This window comes from Chrysochloris asiatica, unplaced genomic scaffold (genome assembly GCF_000296735.1).
Source record: "Chrysochloris asiatica unplaced genomic scaffold, ChrAsi1.0 scaffold00104, whole genome shotgun sequence".
NCBI classification, from domain to species: domain Eukaryota; kingdom Metazoa; phylum Chordata; class Mammalia; order Afrosoricida; family Chrysochloridae; genus Chrysochloris; species Chrysochloris asiatica.
This window is the reverse complement of record NW_006408622.1, coordinates 10,587,734-10,602,556: the sequence shown is the minus strand read 5'-3', so window position 1 is coordinate 10,602,556 and position 14,823 is coordinate 10,587,734. Positions and strand designations below refer to the sequence as shown.

At 41.9% G+C, this 14,823-nt stretch overlaps 2 pseudogenes; one reads left to right on the top strand and one right to left on the bottom strand.

The window, feature by feature from the left end:
- Positions 1–1,407: 1,407 nt before the first annotated feature.
- On the top strand, positions 1,408–2,398 carry LOC102827163 (annotated as a pseudogene).
- A 1,461-nt stretch (positions 2,399–3,859) lies between these two features.
- LOC102829985 lies at positions 3,860–5,574 on the bottom strand (annotated as a pseudogene).
- Positions 5,575–14,823: the final 9,249 nt, after the last annotated feature.

Sequence of the window (14,823 nt, the reverse complement as noted above, 5' to 3'; positions counted from 1 at the left end):
TGAAAAGTCATCGTCTGTTCAGGAAAAGGCAAGGCACTCAATTTGCTTATACTCAGAGAAGAGGCTTCTGGGATTATAACTTTAGGGAGGGTCAGGATGAGGTCTTATGAGAAGGGAGAAGAACATGGGGCTTTCTCCTCAAAGAGAAAAGTAAAAAGGTTAGAGAAATGGATACGAAGTCAGGAAAAGTTGATGGAGAGATGGTGTTAACGTGGGAGAGAGAATCTGAAGAGAACAGAAGATAGCTCAGCCCCAATTAGGTAGGGAATCTCCCTGGTCCTCTACTTCTGAGATTCTCAAATGTGGGAATGAGATACATAGATGGGTCACCAGCAATATGTTACCAGAAATAGATTAAGGACTCAAGTTTTATTGTAAAGGACTACAGTTTAATGATAAAGTAAAGGAAATTTAAGGTAACGCTCTTGACTGTCATAAATCTCATGCCTTTGTGCTTTCTTTAATGGACAAGAAAGTTTGGATTTGCAGGTAGCCTATTAGGAACTGTGGTGGCCCTGGTGAAATCATTCATTCTATGTTGTCCAAATGGAAATAAAATCAGAGGGTACTGATGTGTACAGGGGTTAAAATGGTTTTCCCAGAGTCACACAACTGATATGAAGCATAGCTGGGGTTTCAATCTGGGTCCCCAGGCCCCGTCCATTATCCCACCCAAACCTACAGCTTTTCTTTGGAAGATTCAGCCCGGAATCCAGAAGCCGAACGTCCTGAACCAACCTTGGGTTGGACCAACTTTTTTCTCAAGCTTAACCAAATTCCCATTGTCAGATGTGAAGCTGAGAATCTTAGGGAGAAAAAAGAAAAAAGAAGAGAGACAGAGATCAAGAAAAACCCCATAGCTAGGCTAAAAAGAGTAGACTTTGGACTTGGGGAAACTCTGAGACAGAATTTACTGCCCTTTATGGTAAACTTTATGATTTCCTTCCCCTCTGTTCATATATCTATTTAACGATCAACAGATATTTGTTGAGCACCTACTATGTGCCAGGCATAATTCTAAATATTAAGGATACAGTGCAGAACAAGACAGAATAAGACTTCATTGTCCTCCTGAATTGCCTTTTCTCATGAGGTCTTAGAGACTCAAGAGCTTTTCTTATGGGAGCTTATGGAACATCAAATTCTTATGGAAGTAAATTTTTTCTCTGGTAAGGTTGAAATGGGTATAAAAAGGGTGCTAATGACAGAATTTTGTAGGAAAACACCTTGTTCGTGACACAAGGTGCCAAACACAGGAAGCCAAACAGTAGTGAGTTTGAAGGGTTAGGAATAATCACTTGGTAATGCAAAGCTGCAATGTAGCTGAGAATGGATTCACTATGATCTGGCATTAGGAAACCCATGATCAAAGAGGATTCTGACCCCATCTTTGTCTCCTCAGGAAAGATGACCATTAGTCCCCGGAGCCTAGGACTTCTTTTTGTCTACATAGTATCCTTTCTCGTTCGTGTCCCTGCCAACCTTCTGGCCCTGTGGGCCTTTGTAGGACAGGTCCATCAACCTCACCCGGCACCTACCCACATCCTCCTCCTCAGCCTGACGCTGGTGGACCTCCTCCTCCTGCTACTGCTGCTGCCTTTCAAGATGGTTGAAGCGGAAAACGACTTCTTCTGGCCCCTTGGTGACATACTCTGCACTCACTGGCTACAGCTTCTACAGTAACATCTACTGCAGCACATGGCTCCTGGTGGACATCAGCATTGAGCACTACAGAAGTGTAGCTTTCCCCATGCAGTATAAGGCCACCTGCCAGCCGGTATATGGAGCGGTTGCTGCTGTGATCTCCTGGGTCTTGTCCTTTGGACACTGTAGCATCGTGATCATTGTCCAATATTTACCAACTGACAAAACTGTAAGTCATACTACAGATCTTCCAGTCTGCTATGAGAGTTTTACCCAGCAGCAAGTGGACATGGGGCTCACTGTGAGGCTGGAGCTCTGCCTGGACCTCTTCTTCATCCCCATGGGAGGGACCATCTTCTGCTACTGGTGCTTTGTGACCATCATGCTTTCCAAGCCTCAAGTGGGAGCTCGGATGCGCTAGAGAGCCGTGGGGCTGGCTGCTGTGACTCTCACCAATTTCCTCTTCTGTGTTGGGATTTACAATGTGTCTCACGTGGTGGGATTCTTCCAAGGACAAAGTCAGAGTTGGCATGCAAGTGCGGTACTGCTTAGAGTGCTCAATGCTTGCATCAACCCCTTAATTTTTGATTTCTCCTTCACAGCTGTGCGCAAAGCCTTTGATGAAAGGCTGCAGAGGTTGCAGAACTGGGATTCCTCATTGCCAGGGTGCTGGAGGAGAGAAATTCAAGAGCAGGCTCTAGAGCAAAGAGATGAGAGCTTAGGTATGAACAATACCAACTTTAGAGGAGACTAGATTTTCCAGTTTGGTGTTACCTAATTGGGCAGGGAGACAGTGATGAAAAAGTGGATCCATGAAATAGAACTTGGACTCTGTCCTGTATTCGAGCCCTTAAATTTGTCCTTATTTTTTTCATTGATGACCTTTATAGTTCCGGGATTTACATTTAGGTCTTTAATTCATGCTGAGTTAGTTTTTATATATGGTGAGAGATAAAGGTCTTATTTCATTCTTTTGCATGTAGATTTCCAGTTTTGCCAGCCTGTTGTGGTGCTGTGGGTTAATGCACCAGACTTCAAAGTCATTTGAATTGCAAGGTTAGTGGTTCAAGCTCACCAGTCGCTCCTTGGAAACTCTATACAGGGTCGCTATGGGTCGGAATCGTCTTGAAGGCACTTAACAACAACAACAATCTGCTGAAGAGACTATCTTGTCCCCTGTTTGACTGATTTTGACCCTGTGAGAATGCAGGTCCATAGCTTCTGGGGCCACTTTGAGGAGCCAGGCTGCCTGAATTGACTGTTCAAGTCAACTTGAAGGCACACACAGCAAAGAGAGAAAGCCCTAAAACAGAAATAACATAGGGCTTCTCAGATCTGAAAGCCAAAACAATCTCCTCTTGGCTTAAGCCTATTTGAATTGGGTTTTCAGTTACCAACAATTAAAAGGTAAGTCAACAGTCAAGATATTAAAGTTACATTCAGCATTTCTTTGTTATTTGGATTAAAGATTTTTGAGTTTAGGAACTTAAAAATATAGCAAATATGACTTTGCTCATTATGCAAGATACTTAATTTTTAAGTTTCTGTCCACCTGCTGAATTTCTTCCCTTCTTATCAGAAACAACATTATCTTGGAATTTAGTGTATTTTTTCCTGCCTACATTTTTGACATTTACTCCACACTTGAGTCCACAGACATTGTTCAGTATCCCTTTGAGTGTGTTTATAATTATTTTATTTTTGTTGTTGTTGCTGAGAATACATGTGTATGGCGCAGAATATAAACCAACTAAATAGTTTCTAAATACACAATTCAGTAACACTGATCACATTTCCTCCAGTTCTTTAGTCACCCTTACCTACCTTTCCTGAATTGTTTCTCCCCCATGAACAGAAACTCACTGTCCCCTAAATTTCTTAGCTAATCTTTTGAGTTGGTATTGTCAATTTGATCCCATACAGGCACACCTTAAAAGACACAATGCCATTTTTTTTAAAATCACTTTATATAGCGAACCCACAGTTGAGTTTTATTCAGAGCAAAGATAAAACAAACTTTTGATCACACTGGGGGAAACTCAGCAATAGGTTCTACAATCTGTAGTACACATGCAGTGAAGACAATATTCTTCCAGTACAATTGATTTGCTGCTGCATTTCTCTACTCTTTGTCTAAGATTAGCAATTATGAAACAGAGCAGCACAATTAGTATTTGGAATAATCCCTACAGTGGTACAGTGTCGGGCACAAATTTCACTTCTCTTCACACCACTGGTTCTCTTTGTGTACCTGGACTTCCTCCTCTTCAGTAAAGTCATTTCTGATACTGAAGGTCTTACGAATCTCTTCAGGAGTTTTCCCCTTGGTCATATTGGCAACAGTCTTGTAAATAAGATTAAACAAATCTTTGATGTCTAAGTAGTTTGCAGCCAGAATAAGTTCAAAAAGTGTTCCCTGCCCCCTCCCAAGACTGAAACTCAAAGGGAATACACGAGCAGGCATGTAAGCTTGCTGGCAACCACACTGGTCTACTGGTGAGTGGAAGTGGGAGAAAGTAGCAATGAAGAAGTGGGTTGAGTCCAACCAAGTTACACAGACCCTCATTGACCTGGAGTATGGTGAGAGCTGGTTGGCCTGAAGTACGGTGAGACCTGGGGACTCCTGAGCCCCTGGACAAGGACATGGCTATGGAGGGCTACAGCTGACAGTGAAGCGTCCAGTTGATATGAAGTAAAGGGATATGTACAAGGCACCCAAACTTGCAGATAGTGCCCATTGGACCTAGCTTCAATGGCTAGATATTCAGAACCTGACTAGAGGAAGGAAGGGAGGGGGGAAAAAAGTTATTATTCTTATTTTTTTTTTAAGAAAACAAGTGTAAATCTCTACAATCTGATGAAATTTTATGGATGTAGTAGCTTAAAATACCAACCAAGAGGGAAAGAATCTTTACAGCAAGGATCATTCCCATCTCCTCTGTATACAAGGTTGATAGGGATGGGCAACTTGGACACTGGTTAATTAAAATGGTTGCAAAGGCACAAAGTGACTGGTTTACAAGTGTTCAAGAGGGAGTTTAGATTCAGAGTGTGCGGGGGAAGGTAGAATCTCCATTGAGTGGTTTTCATCCTATCTAAACAGGTCTGGTGAAAGGAGATGGGGACAAGACTCTCATGATTCAATAGTGAGTAATTGTTATCATGACTACTTGTGATTGTTGCAACTGTAAAGGTAGAAGTTTTGTAGCAGAAAGGGGTGAGTGGTTCCAGGGTCCAGGAACGGAGGACCCTGGGACCATGAAGGAAGAAAAGCGGGAGCAGAGTGTGGGACCCTACCCAGAGAAGTGGCAACACCAGAGATGGAGGCAGAGATGAAGACATGGAGAAATGGAGCAGCTAGAGGACTCTAGACTCATGGAGGGAGAGAGGATGTTTGCTGGCAGCCGGGGGACAAGTTTGCAGGGTGTGCCTTTTGGCTGTTTGAATGATTGTATATTCCTGAGTGTTTTGGTGAACATGCAAATCAAAAAAACCAGAGTGACTAGAAGCAAATGCGGTTGAATGATGAAGTATGCAGAGAGTTGTAATCATTGCAATGAAATGAATACAATAGGATGATGTCCCCATGTAAACTAACACTCAATTCATAATAAAAAACATTTTTTTAAAAAAGTGTTCCCTAGTCAACTTTCAGGAATTCTTGGTCCCAAACAGGGATATGTCTGTTCTCTTTTCTTTGTTCTCATCATCCTCAGGAGGTGGAGGGGCATCCTTGTGATGGGTGCCCCACTGAATGACCGTGTTTAATATTGCTGCATTAACATTTGGTGAAGGAACTGGGTCATCATCTCCTCCATCATCCATTTCCAAATCTTACAACATGGTCTTGATAGTCACAGATTGTTTGGCAATTTCCACATCAACTTCAAATATCTCTCCATCAGAACTCTACAACTTAATTGAACGCATGGTGTTCGAGCTTAAGGAGGCAGCAGACCCACGGCTGGTGAAAGCTGGGAAGTGTCAGCACAAACAGAGAAGACAGGCAGAGAACAAGGCCACTCCACAATGCCATCCTTTACCAGTTAAACTAAGCTACTGTAAAGTTTTAAGAAGCCTTCAAGGAATATTATTTGGTTTCAGGTTTAAAGATTACTTTAGGTCAAAAATGTCAGAAAATCTGGATTCCATGAAAATTAGAAATTCTGTTTTGCATTTCCCCCAACTTTGATCAAGATTCTTCTGTAGAATCTTTGGCAATAATGGTAGTCAAGCACCATCTGGTTCTTCTGGTCTCATGGTAAAGGAGGCAGTTGTTCATGGAAGCAATTAGCCACACATTCCATTTTCTCCTCCTTTTCCAGACTTTCCTTCTCCGGTTGCTCCAGGTGAATACAGAATAATTGTACCTTGTTTCGCTATCTGCAAGCTTTCAAGACCTCAGGCACTACACAATGAACAAGGAGGTAGAACAGAAGCACTAAACTTGTTATTAAGCCAATTAACTGGGATGTCCCATGAAACCATGACCCTAAACCTCCAAACAAAGGAACCAAATCCCATGAGGTATTTGATTGTACTATTATCCTAAACAGCTACTCCTTTGTTGTTGTTATAATACGAAGGTTAGTCAAATATTTTCTGCACTCTGGTTATATTACAATGCCCATCATGGCTGATGACAACACTGAGAGTGCATGTGAAATGATTCTGTCGAATAGACAAGTGACAGTGAATTATGTGGCAAATCATTTGTAAATCAGCCATGGCTCTGCCTATGAAATAATCCACAACAGACTTGGGTTTTGAAAATTTTGCAGTGAGATGGGGACCAAAACAACTCATGAAAGAGCACAAATAGAAATGTTTGGACATCTGCAAACAAAATTTAGATGGATAAATCAAAGAAATGTAAACATTTCTTTAAAAAAAATTGTTACTGGTGATGAGATGTGTATTCATCACTATGAACCCCTGAGAGTAAATGGCAGCGTATGGAATAGAAACATCCTTAATTGCCAACCAAGAAAAAGTTCAAAAGTCAACCATCAGCTAGAAAATGAATGCTTCAAGTTTTCTGGGATTCTCAAGGGCCAGTATTGGAACACTATTAGAAAAAGGTTCAACAATCAACAGTGCTCTTTACAGTGAGATGCTCACTGAAGAGCTGAAGCCTAAACTTCAGATTAAATGCAGAAGACTGTTATCCCAGGGCGTTGTGATCTTGCATGACAATTCATATCTGCCCACCTCTGCCCACACGGCTGACACTCTGCAAAAACTTTATTTTGTGGGGTTAAATCATCCTCCCTATAGTTCTGATCTTGCTTTCACCTGTTTAGTTTCCTGAAAGCAGCCCTTTGAGGATGAAGATTCACCTCTGGTGAAGAAGGAAGACAGTGGTACATTCATGGCTTGCAGCTCAACCTAAAACATTTTTTAGTAAAGGAATATGCAAGCTTTTTAACAGATGGGCAAAGTGTATTAAAGAGCAAGGACATTATATAAAAAACTGATATATTTATCTTTTCAGAAAGTTGTTTAAAACTAATTCTGCAGGCAGCGTGTAGATAATTTTTGACTCACCCTCTTATATCTATCACTTTTATGTTTTTTAAAAGTCTGTAAATATATACTGTAAAGATCACTCTGTAATTAGCCATTTTCCACCCAACATCATGTTTTTGATATACACCCTCTACCACTGAAGCTTCTTGAGCTCATCAATTTCTTTTTTTTTTTTTTCTGCTGTCATATTAATAATTAAGTGATTAGTTGATTAACCTCAAACCACTGATCTTTTGCTTAGTAACTGAGTGTTTTAAATGTTGTGCAGCTGGGGCTCCTTAGTTTAATTAAATCTACTCTCATCATATTAAGCCAAGTGTTATTTGTCCATTCGATTATTTATAGACATTTAGATAATCTCCCAGTGTAACAATGCTGCTTTGAAAGCCCTGTACATGTCTCTTTGTACATATGTGGGAGAGTTTCCCCGGGAGGAATCCAGGAGTGCAGATACTGGGTGGCACCTTGTGCATTTCCAGTTTCAGTACAAGCTGCCAAACCGTTCTCCAAGGTGATGGCATACATCCAGATTTCCGGTATAAAAGGCTCACTAATACACACTTGCAGAAGCTCCCGGCCTTCCTAATGGCTTTTCTCCCAACCCTTCCCTGCAGCCAACACCAGGAAATAAATGACAAGGAGCAACCCAGGCCCATCCTGCATGCCAACAGGAAAAGGAGCTAAAACAAGGCCTGAGACCCTCAAAATGGTTACCTTAGAAAATTTCTAAGTAACCCAGTTACCTGGCATTTATACTATCTCTCTGGGGAAGTCCTACAAGGACTATGGTGGGCAAAGTAGGGCAGACAACCTCTCCAGGACTCCAGAGTTAAAGAAGTGGTCTATCTCCCCACTCCTTGCCTCTCTTAACCAAATTCAGGTGATTGTGAACATCCAGAAAAACCACAAAGGCAAAATGATAGAAATAAATACATCAGAGATGGGTCTCTTTCCCAAGAAGGCACCATTGCTATAGGAAGGACACCTGTCCATGGGGAGAAGGGGTAACTGGAAGACCACAGAATCTTGGTCCTGAAGAACAATAAAGTCTTCAGGTGGGATGAAAGGATCCTGAGTGAGGATCTGGGGTGAAGGTCAAGTTTCCTCTTTGTGGGGATGAGAATAAAGGCTCTGTTGGTTCTGGTCATTTAACACAGGCAGTTCCTATGGAGACATGAAACATTATCTGTTATGTACTCTCCCATCTGTGTCAAATAACTTCTAGGAACCTGGAACCATCTTGGATCTATATGTTTGAAGACAGACAAAGGGAAGAGAGAGGCAGAAACAGTGTAGAGGCAGGGCTCAGGATACTGGGAGATGATATTGTTGTTGATGCTGTTGTGCTTTTGTGAAGTGCCATCAAGTCAGTTCCGATTCATAGCGACCCTGTACAGGGTTTCCAAGGAGCAGCTGGTGAGCTTGAACTGCCAACTTTGCAGTTCAAACGGACCTTGTGGCCCAGTGCATCAACCCACAGCACTGCACCAGGACTCCTGTGAGATGACGTTAGTGTGTATACATGAAAGGCTCAGAGCCCCTGCCTGCAGGCAGTGATGAGATTTATGAGAACTCCCAGCTATCTGTGGACATTTTAACAACGGACACCACTTTCTTTTTGGATGTCCATGTGTCTAGATATTCTAAGAGGCAGGCTGAAGAATAATCAATTCCAATTGGATCCTGAGTAGGGGCTGATCAAACAAGCACAGGGAGGGAGTGAGGAGGAATGCATGAGTAAACTGGAAGTAGGCAATTTTGGACCTAAAACAGGATACCTGAATTCTGAAAGCAGAACAAAACCAGAAAGAATAACCAGGGCTTGAGCTCTAGAAGAGTTTAGACTTGTGGAGACAGAGTTTGGGGGGAACCAAAAGAGGTCAAGTGTGCTGAGAAAAAATCCAACTTCTGACCTTCCCTTTTCTGATATTTAGCAACTTCACATACAAAAGTTCTTGGTTCCTGGGAAACTCAGAGAAGGGAGAGAAATCTATATTTCTGCATCTTATTCCACAAGTTGTTAAATGTCCATTTAGGGCCAATTGCTTAGAGCCATCTGCTTGGGAATAGAATGAGGTTGTTGTTGTTGTCAAGTGCCATCAAGTTGGTTCCAACTCACAGTGATCCTGTATAGGGTTTCTGAGGAGCGGCTGGTGAGCTTGAACCACCAACTTTGCAGTCCAGTGCATTAACCAGCAGTGCCACACTGGGACTCCATATATAAGGTATGTTGTTGTTGTTATTGATATTAAGTGCCATCGAGTCAGTTTTGACTCATAGTGATCCTGTATAGGGTTTCCGAGGAGCAGCTGGTGGGTTTGAACCACCAATCTTATGATTCGAAGTCCAGGACTGATCTTACAGCACTACACCAGGAGTCCATATAAGTATGTTGTTGTTGTTGTTGTTGTTAGGTACCATCGAGTTGGTACCGACTCATGCACAGCAGAACGAAACACTGCCCGATCCTGGGCCAACCTCACTACCGTTGCCACGCTTGAGTCCATCGATGCTGCCACTTGGCCAGTCCATCTCACTGAGGGTCTTCCTCTTTTTCTCTGACGCTCCACCCTACCATATAAATATAAGGCATCCTAAAATCTCATCTAGAGAGGTCTAAGTGATGACAGTAGCCCAGTTGGAACAACAACAACAAAAAACACATTAAAAAAACTAAGGACTCATAGTGACCCTGTATGGGGTTTCTGGGACTGTAAATATTGACAGGAGCAGACAGTCTTATCTTTCTCCACAGAACAGCTGATGGATTTGAATGCCAACCTTGCAGTTATCAGTCCAGTGCTTACCTGACATCTCCATTACTGCTACTTACCCCAGCACAGGAGACAAGTTAAAAATTCATTCCCAGTGGAGAGGTGAAGCCAGAATCATAAAAGATAACAAAACAAACCCCCAAACGGAACAGGGATTTAAAAGAGAAATTGCTAGAGGGATAAGGTGAAGTATAGAGGCACAAGGAAAACTGGGCATTCTAATCAAGAGGAGACAAATGCCCTGGTGTTCCATTCAACTGGTTGCACAAATAAGATTTAACTGCTGAGCTGGAATCCTTCCCTGCGTGGTGGTGTATTGTGGGTGGAACCCTGCTGTGACGCTGAAAGATAAGCACTGGACTGCTAACCACAAGATTGGTGGTTCAAACTCACCAGCCGCTTCTTGGAAACTCTATACAGGATCGCTATGAGTTGGAATCAACTTGACGGCACTTGAAAACAACAACAAAACTTGTTTCTCTTGCCCGCCCAGCATCCATTCCTTCTTCTTCTGGTAACTCCATACTAATTTCCCTTGAGTCAGGCACTCTCAGTTCATACAGCAGAGATGGGGCTGACCGCAATCCAGCTCCAGAGTATGACATGTGACCCAGACTCAGGCTCACACACAAGTCAGTCCATTGAGAGTCAGTCTTTTCTAGACTTTTCTAGAATGATGTGGAAAGATGCATTCTCTTCTACATGGTAGTTTTAGGGGGCTGTCTTTTCTATCACTTGGGAAGAGTCTGCCTGGGACAAAAGCTGGCCTTGGAGACTGGAGCTGAAACAGGGAGAACAGGACAGACATCATCATTTGAGCATCTGGGCCAGGTCATTCCAGAAGTCATTTTGTCCCCTTAATCTTTCATTACAATACGTTTTGAGATTTGTTTAATCAGCTCAAGTAAGGTTTCCTTCATCTGGAGTCAAAAGATTAATACAAATCATTTGTAAATAATTTGTCTCTAACGAAACAGAATAGATGCTTTGGAATGACATCTTTTGTGGTTAAAACACTGTAATTTCAGTACATTTAAGGCAATTTGTATAATAATTTCACTGATTTCTTTTGCTATAAGGATTAGTTTTATATATCAACTTGGCAAGACTTTAGTTACTTAATTAAACACTAATTTAGAAGTGATAGATAGGCTGGGAAATCTACTAACGAACCCAGCCATTGAAAACCCCATGAATCACACTTCTACTCAACACACATGGGGCCCCCATGAGTGGGGGTAGACTCAACAGAAACTTTTTTGTTGCTTAAATCTAAGTGTTGCTGGGAAAGTATTTTGTGTATGCGGTTAACATCCACAATCAGTTGGCTTTAGGTAGAAGAGAATATCCCTTGGTAATGCAGCCTGCCTGTTGTTGTTGTTGTTATGTGCCGTGGAGTCGGTTCCGACTCATAGCGACCCTGTACAGGGTTTCCGAGGCTGTAAATCTTTACAGAAAGCCTCATCTTTCTCCCGCGGAACAGCTGGTAGTTTTGAACTGCTGACCTTGTGGTTCACAGCCTGATTCGTAACCACTACGCTACCAGAGCAGCCCTGCCTAGCCTACCCATAAACTCTTGCTGCAGCAAATGCTACTCTTCAAGACAGACAGGCTGAAGCCAGCTCCCGTTGTGGTCCATGGTCTGGGCCTTCCCTGATTGATGCTGACTTCTGTGGCACATGGCTACCAGTTGGATCCTGATAGGGAACACGACTTTCCCTGTGGAAGACAAGTAGTTCTGATTCCTGCGTCTTGTTCTTATGGCCTGGCTCCATGATAAACAAATCTGGAAGGCTCGATTTCTCTGTGAGAATCTGTACAACAGCAGCTGGCTATTGTATAAGAAACACTGTTGGTGTTGTTAGGTGTCATCGAGGCTGTTCTGACTTAAAACAACCCTATGCACAACAGATGGCCCGGTCCCGCACCATCCTCATAATTTATTAATTTTTGAACTCATCGGTGCTGCCACTATGCCAGTCCGCCCCATGGGGATCGTCCTCCTTTTCACAGACTCTCCACTCTAGCAAGCATGATATCTCTCCTCCTGACAACATGTCCAAAGTATGAGAGACAAAGTCACAGCATCCTTACTTCTAAGGAGCATTCTGACTGTATTTCTTCCAAGACAGATTTGCAGTGCATGAAACTTTCAGTATTCTTCTCCAACACCATAGTTCAAATGCATTGATTCTTCTCTGATTTTCCTTACACATTGTGTAATTTTCACAAGCGTGAGAGACTGAAAATACCATGGTTTGAGTGAACTGCACCAGATTTGCCTAATGCAATACATCATTTGATTTCTTGCCTGCTGTTTCCATTAAGTGTTCATTGTCGATACAAGCAAAATGAAGTCTTTGACAACTTCAATCTTTTCTCTACTTGTTGTTGTTGTTGTGTGCCGTGCAGTCGGTTCCGACTCATAGCGACCCTGTGCAGGGTTTCCAATGCTGTAAATCTTTAGGGGAGCAGAAAGCCTTATCTTTCTCCCACGGAACAGCTGGTAGTTTCGAACTGCTGACCTTGCGGTTCGCAGCCCGATTCGTAACCACTACGATATTTATTGGTTCAGTTGTGAGAATTTTTGTTATTCATACTGAAGACTGTAGAAGGGTATAGTCTTTGAGCTTCATCAGTAAGTATTTTATTAAGTCCTCCTCTCTTCCAGCAAGCAAGGTTGTATCATCTGCATATCTCAGTTAATGAGTCTTCTTCCAATCCTGATGCCATGTTCTTCTTCATATAATCAGTTTCTCAGATTATTTGCCCAACATACAGGTTGAATAAATACTGAATTAAGTAAATATTGAGGCTTGAAATTTCCCTTCAGTTATTTAAACTTGTGCTGAGTATGTTCTTCTCTTTTCGTTCTCCAATTCCTGGTCTTTGCATATTTCATTATTAACACTTTGTTTTCTCAAGCTGCCCTTTGAATTTTGCAGTTCATTTCTTTTACTTCATCATTTCTTCTAATCACTGTCATTTCTCTGCATTTAAGAGCAGGTTCCAGATTCTGTCTGACATGCATTTTGGTCTTTTCTTTCTTTCCTATCTTTTTAATAACCTTTGGCTTTCTGTATATATGATGTTCTTGATGCCATCCCACCATTCTTCTGGTCTTTGGTCATTAGTGTCTAATGCATCAGATCTGCTCTTGAGATGGTCTCTAAATTCAGGTGGGATATAGTCAAGGTCATTAATTTGAGTCACCTGGATTTGTTTTCATTTCCTTCAGCTTCAGCCTGAACTTGCATCTGAACCATGAGGACAAAGATGGGAAAAAGCACAGGACATTCGAGAAAGTGAAAGGCAGTCAGAGAGAGCTGAAGATCCGTGCTACAAGACCTGGTACATCCATGAACATCTCTTACAAATGTGCAGTACAGAAATGACTCAGAGACAGAACAGGGTGTGTAGTGACAAAGAGAAGTGGTGGGGAGGAGGAGACAGGAGCTCGAGTCACCAGGAACCACAATTAATAAAGTAGGGCCAACAGGACAGGGGAAACTCTCCTAAGCTGGATGGATCTGGGGTCTGAACTAAAAGATCCCACGGTCCAATTCCCTGATGGGTCTGCAATTCTAACCAAGAAGTGGAAATAATAGCTACTTAAGACTAAGAGCTAAGGCAAAGGGAGCGCTGTAAGGGGGAAGGTTAACCTGCTAAGGTTAACTACCAGGTTTCTTAATAAAGAACAGAAGTGAGTAAATAAGGAATAAGTGTGACAACGTATTTTAATCATATTAGGATATCAAGTGATTCTGTGAATTCTACTGTACAAAAAAAAAAAAAAAAAAGTCTTCAACCACTTCAGAAAGGAGGTAGCGTATGATTGAGGACAGAGGACAGATGGTGTTGAAAAAAGTCCAAGCTGCACTGAAGGCATTGGCAAAAACAACAATGATCAACAGAGGAACCATTAAGATTGTGTCTATGACAAGGAATGCGTAAGACAGCTACTTGGCCAACCAACTGAAAGAGGTTCTTATTTGTGCCCACTACAAAGAAAGGTGACTCAGCAGAAAATGGGAATTATTAAACAATACCATTCATATCAAATGCAAGTACAATTTTGCTGATGATAATTTAAAAACAGTTGCAGCACTATATTATTAAGGAGATGCCAGAAACGCAAGCTGATTCAATAGAGGACAAGAAATGAGAGAGATCATTGTTGTTGGCAGGTGGATCTTGGCTAAAAGCCAAGAGTATAAGAAAAATGTTTACTAGCGTTTTATTGACTATGCAAAGGCATTTGACTATGTGGATAGCAAATTATGGATAACATTGTGAAGAATGGGAAATCCAGAGCACTTAATTGTGCTCATGTGGAACCTGAACACAGACCTTCTTCAAACAGAATGAGGGGACACTCCTTAATCTAAAATTGTTGTTGTTAAGTTGTTAAGTGCCATCGAGTCAATTCTGACCCATAGCGACCCTGTACAGGGTTTCCGAGGCTGTAAATCTTTATGGGAGCAGAACGCCTCATCTTTCTCCGGCGGAACAGCTGGTAGTTTCGAACTGCTGACCTTGCGGTTCGCAGCCCGATTCGTAACCATTACGCTACCAGAGGAAAGGTATATGTCACTATTATTTTCTTTGACAATACTTATTCATTTGGTATGCTGAGCAAATAGTCTGAGAAACTGGACTATATGAAGAAGAGCATGACATCAGGATTGGAAGAAGACTCCTTAACAACCTTCTTTTTTTTTAATGTTTTATTGTGAATTATGTGATAGTTTACATGGGAGAAAATTAGTTTTACATTCATCCTATCCTATATTGTTTCATTGCCATGGTTACAATTCCTTCCATGCATCATCAACAAGCTTTCAAGAAGGAACCTAGATCCAGAGGGCATCAAGGA